The following is a 6,878-nucleotide window of genomic DNA, read 5'->3' on the forward strand; positions in this document are numbered from 1 at the left end:
AGGACAAAAATTGTGTAATTCTTGTATAACTAGTTAGGAGCTGATGGTGGAAACATTTTGTGAAAACACAAATCAGTTCACATTCTAATATTATCTCAATCAAACCTACTCTTACTCATGTCTCTACCATCCTCCTTGTTTTCTCTAACCTGCAAAACTTTTGCCTTATTTATCATCCCTTGGCCAGTAACTGAGAAGAGCTTCTTGGAGGATATCCTACCTGCCTTCTCATCTCAACCAATATCAATCAAGTCAGGCAATATTTTAGGTACTGAAGATATAGGAGTGAACAGAAGTCCACATACCTGTCTTCTTCAAGATTATATTTCACTCAAGTGATAGACATAAATAAATTAAACATAACTAAATAATGATCTTCTCCACCTTTGGCTGCAAAGAATATAATCAATCTGATTTCTGTGATGTCCATGTGTAGAGTCTTCTCTTGTGTTGTTGGAAGAGGGTGTTTGCTATGACCAGTGCATTCTCTTGGCAAAACTCTATTAGCCTTTCCCCTGCTTCATTCTATACTCCAAGGCCAAATTTGTCTGTTACTCCAGGTGTTTTTTGACTTCCTACTTTTGCATTCCAGTCCCCTATAATGAAAAGGACATCTTTTTAGGGTGTTAGTTCTAAAAGGTCTTGTAGGTCTTCATAGAACCATTCAATTTCAGCTTCTTCAGCATTACTGGTTGGGGCATAGGCTTGGATCACCATGATATTGAATGGTTTGCCTTGGAAATGAACAGAGATCATTCTGTCGTTTTTGAGATTGCATCCAAGTACTGCATTTCTAACTCTTTTGTTGACCATGATGGCGACTCCATTTCTTCTAAGGGATTCCTGCCCAGAGTAGTAGATATAATGGTCATCTGAGTTAAATTCACCCCTCCCAGTCCATTTTATTTTGCTGATTCCTAGAATGTCGACATTCACTCTTGCCATCGCCTGTTTGACCACTTCCAATTTGCCTTGATTCATGGACCTCACATTCCAGGTTCCTATGCAATATTTCTCTTTACAGCATCAGACCTTGCTTCTATCACTGGTCACATCCACAACTGGGTATTGTTTTTGCTTTAGCTCCATCCCTTCATTCTTTCTGGAGTTATTTCTCCACTGATCTCCAGTAGCATACTGGGCACTTTGGGCTCCAAAATCAGTGCAGATGGTGATTGCAGCAATGAAATTAAAAGACGCTTACTCCTTGGAAGGAAAGTTATGACCAACCTAGATAGCATATTCAAAAGCAGAGACATTACTTTGCCAACAAAGGTCCGTCTAGCCAAGGCTATGGTTTTTCCAGTGGTCATGTGTGGATGTGAGAGTTGGACTGTGAAGAAAGCTGAGCACTGAAGAATTGATGCTTTTGAACTGTGGTGTTGGAGAAGGCTCTTGAGAGTCCCTTGGACTGCAAGGAGATCCAACCAGTCCATCCTAAAGGAGATCAGTCCTGGGTGTTCATTGGAAGGACTGATGCTGAAGCTGAAACTCCAGTACTTTGGCCACCTCATGCGACGAGTTGACTCATTGGAAAAGACTCTGATGCTGGGAGGGATTAGGGGCAGGAGAAGAAGGGGACGACAGAGGATGACATGGCTGGATGGCATCACAGACTCGATGGATATGAGTTAGGGTAAACTCCAGGTGTTAGTGATGGACAGGGAGGCCTGGCATGCTGCTATTCACGGGATTGCAAAGAGTCAGACACGGCTGAGCGACTGAACTGAACTGAACTGAAATAGTGATCTTAAATCCTGAATCTTACTCTCTTGCTTTGCAACCTTAAACAAGTTATTTAACCTACTAAACCTCAAACATTTTTTAACCTATAAAAATGGGAATGATAATATTATCAGTGGCTGTGTGTATACAGACACACACGTGGGGCTTCCCAGGCGGCACTGGTAGTCTACCTGCAATACAGGAAGAGGTGAGTTTGATGCTTGGGTTGAGAAAATCACCTGGAGAAGGAAATGGCAACCAACTCCAGCATTTTTGCCTGGGAAATCCATGGACAGAGGGGCTTGGCAGTCTATAATCTGTGGAGTCACAAAAGTTGTACATGACTTAACAACTAAACAACAACAACATACACACACACACACATATATAAACATACATAGAAAAGAATGTATATATACATATATACTCATCTTCCTTAATACAAAATTAGCTTTCATTAACAGAGAATTATAAATCCCCATCAGATTGAGCAAAGATTCTTATGTAGACAGAAATCAAGCTCATATAAATTGCCTTTGTTGAGACGATGAAATAGAGAGAAAAATATAAATTACGGATGATCCAGTGAGCAAAGAACCTTGTTATTCAATTTCTTGTGTTGAGGCAGAATCCAGAAAAATAAGAAGGTTAAACATCAAATATTTTACTATAAGGCTGCTTACCTAACCAGAGAGGTACTGATTTAGTTCATGATATGATTTCTGTAGAACAAAAGAGATCACCCTGCCCCCAAATAATTTCCAATGTCCTACCAGTAGAAAGCCAGTGTTGTTGTTGTTCAGTCACTAGGTCATGTTCGACCCTCTGTGACCCCCCTGAATGACGGCATGCCAGGTTGCCCTGTCCTTCACTATCTCCCGGAGTTTGTTCAAACTCATGTCCATTGAGTTGGTGATGCCATCCAACCATCTCATTCTCTGTCATCCCTTTCTCCTCTTGCCTTCAATCTTTCCCAGCATCAGGGTCTTTTCCAATGAGTTGGCTTTTCACATCAGGTAGCAAAAGTTTTAGAGCTTCAGCTTTAGCCTCAGTCCTTCCAATGAATATTTAGAATTGATTTCCGTTAGGATTTACTGATCTGATCTCCTTGCTGTCCAAGGGACTCTCAAGAGTCTTCTCCAACACCACAGTTCAAAAGCATCAGTTCTTCAGTGCTCAGCCTTCTTTATGATTCAACTCACACATTTGTACATGACTACTGGAACAACAGACTGGTTCCAAATAGGAAAAGGAGTTCGTCAAGGCTGTATATTGTCACCTTGTTTATTTAACTTATATGCAGAGTACATCATGAGAAACGCTGGACTGGAAGAAGCACAAGCTGGATTGCCAGGAGAAATATCAATAACCTCAGATATGCAGATGACACCACCCTTATGGCAGAAAGTGAAGAGGAACTGAAAAGCCTCTTGATGAAAGTGAAAGTGGGGAGTGAAAAAGTTGGCTTAAAGCTCAACATTCAGAAAATGAAGATCATGGCATCTGGTCCATCACTTCATGGCAAATAGATGGGGAAACAGTGGAAATAGTGTCAGATTTTATTTTTCTGGGCTCCAAAATCACTGCAGATGGTGACTGCAGCCATGAAATTAAAAGACGCTTACTCCTTGGAAGGAAAGTTATGACCAACCTAGATAGCATATTGAAAAGCAGAGACATTACTTTGCCAACAAAGGTCTGTCTAGTCAAGGCTATGGTTTTTCCTGTGGTCATGTATGGATGTGAGAGTTGGACTGTGAAGAAGGCTGAGCATCAAGAACTGATGCTTTTGAACTCTGGTGTTGGAGAAGACTCTTGAGAGTCTCTTGGACTGCAAGGAGATCCAACCAGTCCATTCTGAAGGAGATCAGCCCTGGGATTTCTTTGGAAGGACTGAAGCTAAAGCTGAAACTCCAGTACTTTGGCCACTTCATGCGAAGAGTTGACTCATTGGAAAAGACTCTGATGCTGGGAGGGATTGGGGGCAGGAGGAGAAGGGGACATCAGAGGATGAGATGGCTGGATGGCATCACTGACTCGATGGACGTGAGTCTGGGTGAACTCCAGGAGTTGGTGATGGACAAGGAGGCCTGGCGTGCTGCAATTCATGGGGTCGCAAAGAGTCGGACACGACTGAGTGACTTATCTGATCTGATCTGATCTGACTGGAAAACCTGTAACTTTGCCTTTGTTGACAAAGTGATGTCTCTCTCTCTCTTTTTTAATACACCGTCTCTGTTTGTCATAGCTTTTCTTACTAGGAGTGAGTATCTTTTGATTTTGTGGCTGCAGTCACCATCCACAGTGATTTTGGAGCCCAAGAAAAATTCTGCCACTGAAAAAAATCTGCCACTGTTTCCACTTTTTCCCCATCAATTTACCATGTAGTGATTAGTCATGATTGATTGCCATGAAGAAAGCCAATAGGAGTAATTTTTAGTCCTCTTAACTGTTTTAGGTCAGTGTAGGTTTCAAGAGATATGCATTTACTATTAACAAATAAATAATAAATAAAATTGCTTGTTAGGGTGCAGAACATGAAGAGACAAGAAGGGTAAATGGCACTGAGGGTGGAGGCCAAACGGTGCAGAGGATGTACTGCCTGCATGGAGCCTTTTAAATAGATGATCTTGTTTTAGTATCTGGCAGCAACCTAATTTTTTTTGATAGAATGTGTCATAATTTACCCAATATAAGTAGGAGCAGAGTCAGAGGGTATATCCCAATCTATACGTAATTTGAGGAAGTACAAAAGCAAGCAAGTGTCTATTTGAGGTGGGGAATGGCAAGACCGGGAAATAGGAGAGGGACTCGAGCAGTGCATGTTGCCTCACCCATGCAAATTCAGAAAGCACTGCTGAGTCAATCAGGTGTAAGCAGTCACGAGGTACTCTGGGAAAATCCAGAAAAACCAGGGAAACAATTACAGTAAGTCCTTTACGTATGAACCTTCAAGTTTCAAGCTTTCAAAGATACAAACATGCATTCACATGTCCAGTCATGAAAGTTAGTTCACATGTCTGGCATACATTGTTATGTGTGTGCATCCTCTACAAGTGATTGTGCTTTTATGCAGTTTACTGTACAGTACAGTATAGAATACAGTAGTACAGTATCTTTATTTCAAGCTAGATCTGAAAGAGGATGACTTCATTGAACTCCTTTCTGTGCAACACAAGGAACTTAATACTGAAGACCTTGGAATTGGAGGCCCATTGAAAGGACGAAGAGAGACAGAGAAAGAAGTGATTGAAGAACCAAAGACTTTCACGATGCGGAAAATGACAAAGGGGTTTTCTTTATTGCAGGAGGCCCTGTTAGTTTTTTGAGGTACAGGACCCAAAAGTAGAAAGGAGCAGGAAGGTTGCAGCAGCCATTCAGAATGCAGTCCGGTTCTACTGTGTCATCTGTGACAAGAAAAAATAAGCCACATTCTGGATCATTTTTTCAAGAGGGTAGATAGAACTGAATCCAGCAAGAAGCTGGAGTGAAATTGCAGCTTGCCCTCTGTCTCTTAACACTGACAATGCTTCAGTTCTGCCATCTCCCACCTCCTCTCCTTCCTCCAGGCAGTAACTCTTCTTATGTGTCCACACGATGCCAACCCCTGTATGCCAGCTGTTGTACTGTACTACTGTACACTTCAAGTACTGTACTGTAAGATTAAAATGTTTATTTTTGTGTTTTTTAATGTATTAATTGTGTGAAAAGTAGTATCAACCTATTACAGTACAGTACTATATAGCTGATTGTGTTAGTTGGGTACCTAGGCCAACTTTGTTGGACTTAACAACTGCTCTCAGAACAGAACTCGATCCTATGTAGGGGACTTACTATACATTAAATCAGGAAGAGAGAGTCACTAAAGCAGGCTGAAAAGGGAAACAATCCATGTCAAACCAGAAGAAGTATTAGTGGTTGCAGAGTAGCAAAGGAATGTATGAATAGTACCCACATGACCTTTTGTTAGAAATTGTTCCATCCCACTCGTATTCTTGTTTATTCCGTACATAAATGTCTTTAGCAGGCCTTCTGGAATTTTTGTAATTATGACATATTATTCATGATGCCAAGATATTTCAGAATTCACTGACCTAAGACTCAGGGAAAATAATTAAGTGGTGATTTCTTTTTATTCCTAAATCATGATGGCAAGAGTCATCCCACTGGATTGGTAGAAAGTAATGACCATGAAAGCGTAATTTCACCTAAGGTGTCTCATATGTTTTTCAAGTCAATTTTTAGCTACCATCAGCATACAGGGTCTGTGGTCACTACTGTGCTGGATAGGGTGCCCATGAGCTCACAAGAGTCAGCTGTGCACATTTATTGCAAATCCATGTTTAGTGAATTTATGTTGATAGCTTTAAATTGGCTATGGTGGAAAACACTAAAAACTCCTCCCTGGAGAGCTGGTTGTCAAATATTACCTACGCACCATTAAGTTTGCCCTGGTCTTCCTTTCCACCACCTCTTATTTGTGGTTTGATTCCAGTGCTTATGAAGCCTTTTGGAAAAGCCTCACTATTGCCATTCTCATGGTTTCTCTATTTTGTTAACTTTGTGGTGTCTCAAAATGAATTCAACAAACAGTGTAGGAGATAGATGGTATTACAACCCTTCTCTGATTTGTTTTATTCCTTAAGAACCTCCTGCCAACTACCAAAATGTGTGGTTCTCCTTCCCTGATGGCATGTGTGTGTATGTGTGTGTGTGTGTGTATGTGTGTGTGTGTGTGTATGTGTGTGTATGTGTGTGTGAGTGTGTGTGTGTGTGTGCACGCACGCATATGTGAGGGTATGGGAAAAGAGAGAGAAGAAATGTTGTCTGATAACAGAAGGGGCAGTCAAAAAGTAAGCAAGCCATTTAAATTTATTATTTAAAGTTATGCATTCTTTGTGCTCTGTCTACATCTCTTTTGCCCCGTTTCCCAGATTAGCTCTTCACTCCTTTTCACTCTGCCCTTTGTTCTGGGAAATTAACACAGGGGCTAGCTCAACAGTTCTCTTTCTTCCCAACCCATTGAGTTTGGCCAAAGGAAGACCTCAGCAGGAGATCTGAAGACTGAATGATCTGCTCTCTAGCTGCTCTCACTGGGTTCTCATAACTGTTCTTTGCTGTGTCCCTCTGTTCCAGGCTCAGAAACAGCTCCC

The sequence above is a fragment of the Bos mutus genome, chromosome 8, assembly GCF_027580195.1.
Source record: "Bos mutus isolate GX-2022 chromosome 8, NWIPB_WYAK_1.1, whole genome shotgun sequence".
NCBI classification, from domain to species: Eukaryota; Metazoa; Chordata; class Mammalia; order Artiodactyla; family Bovidae; genus Bos; species Bos mutus.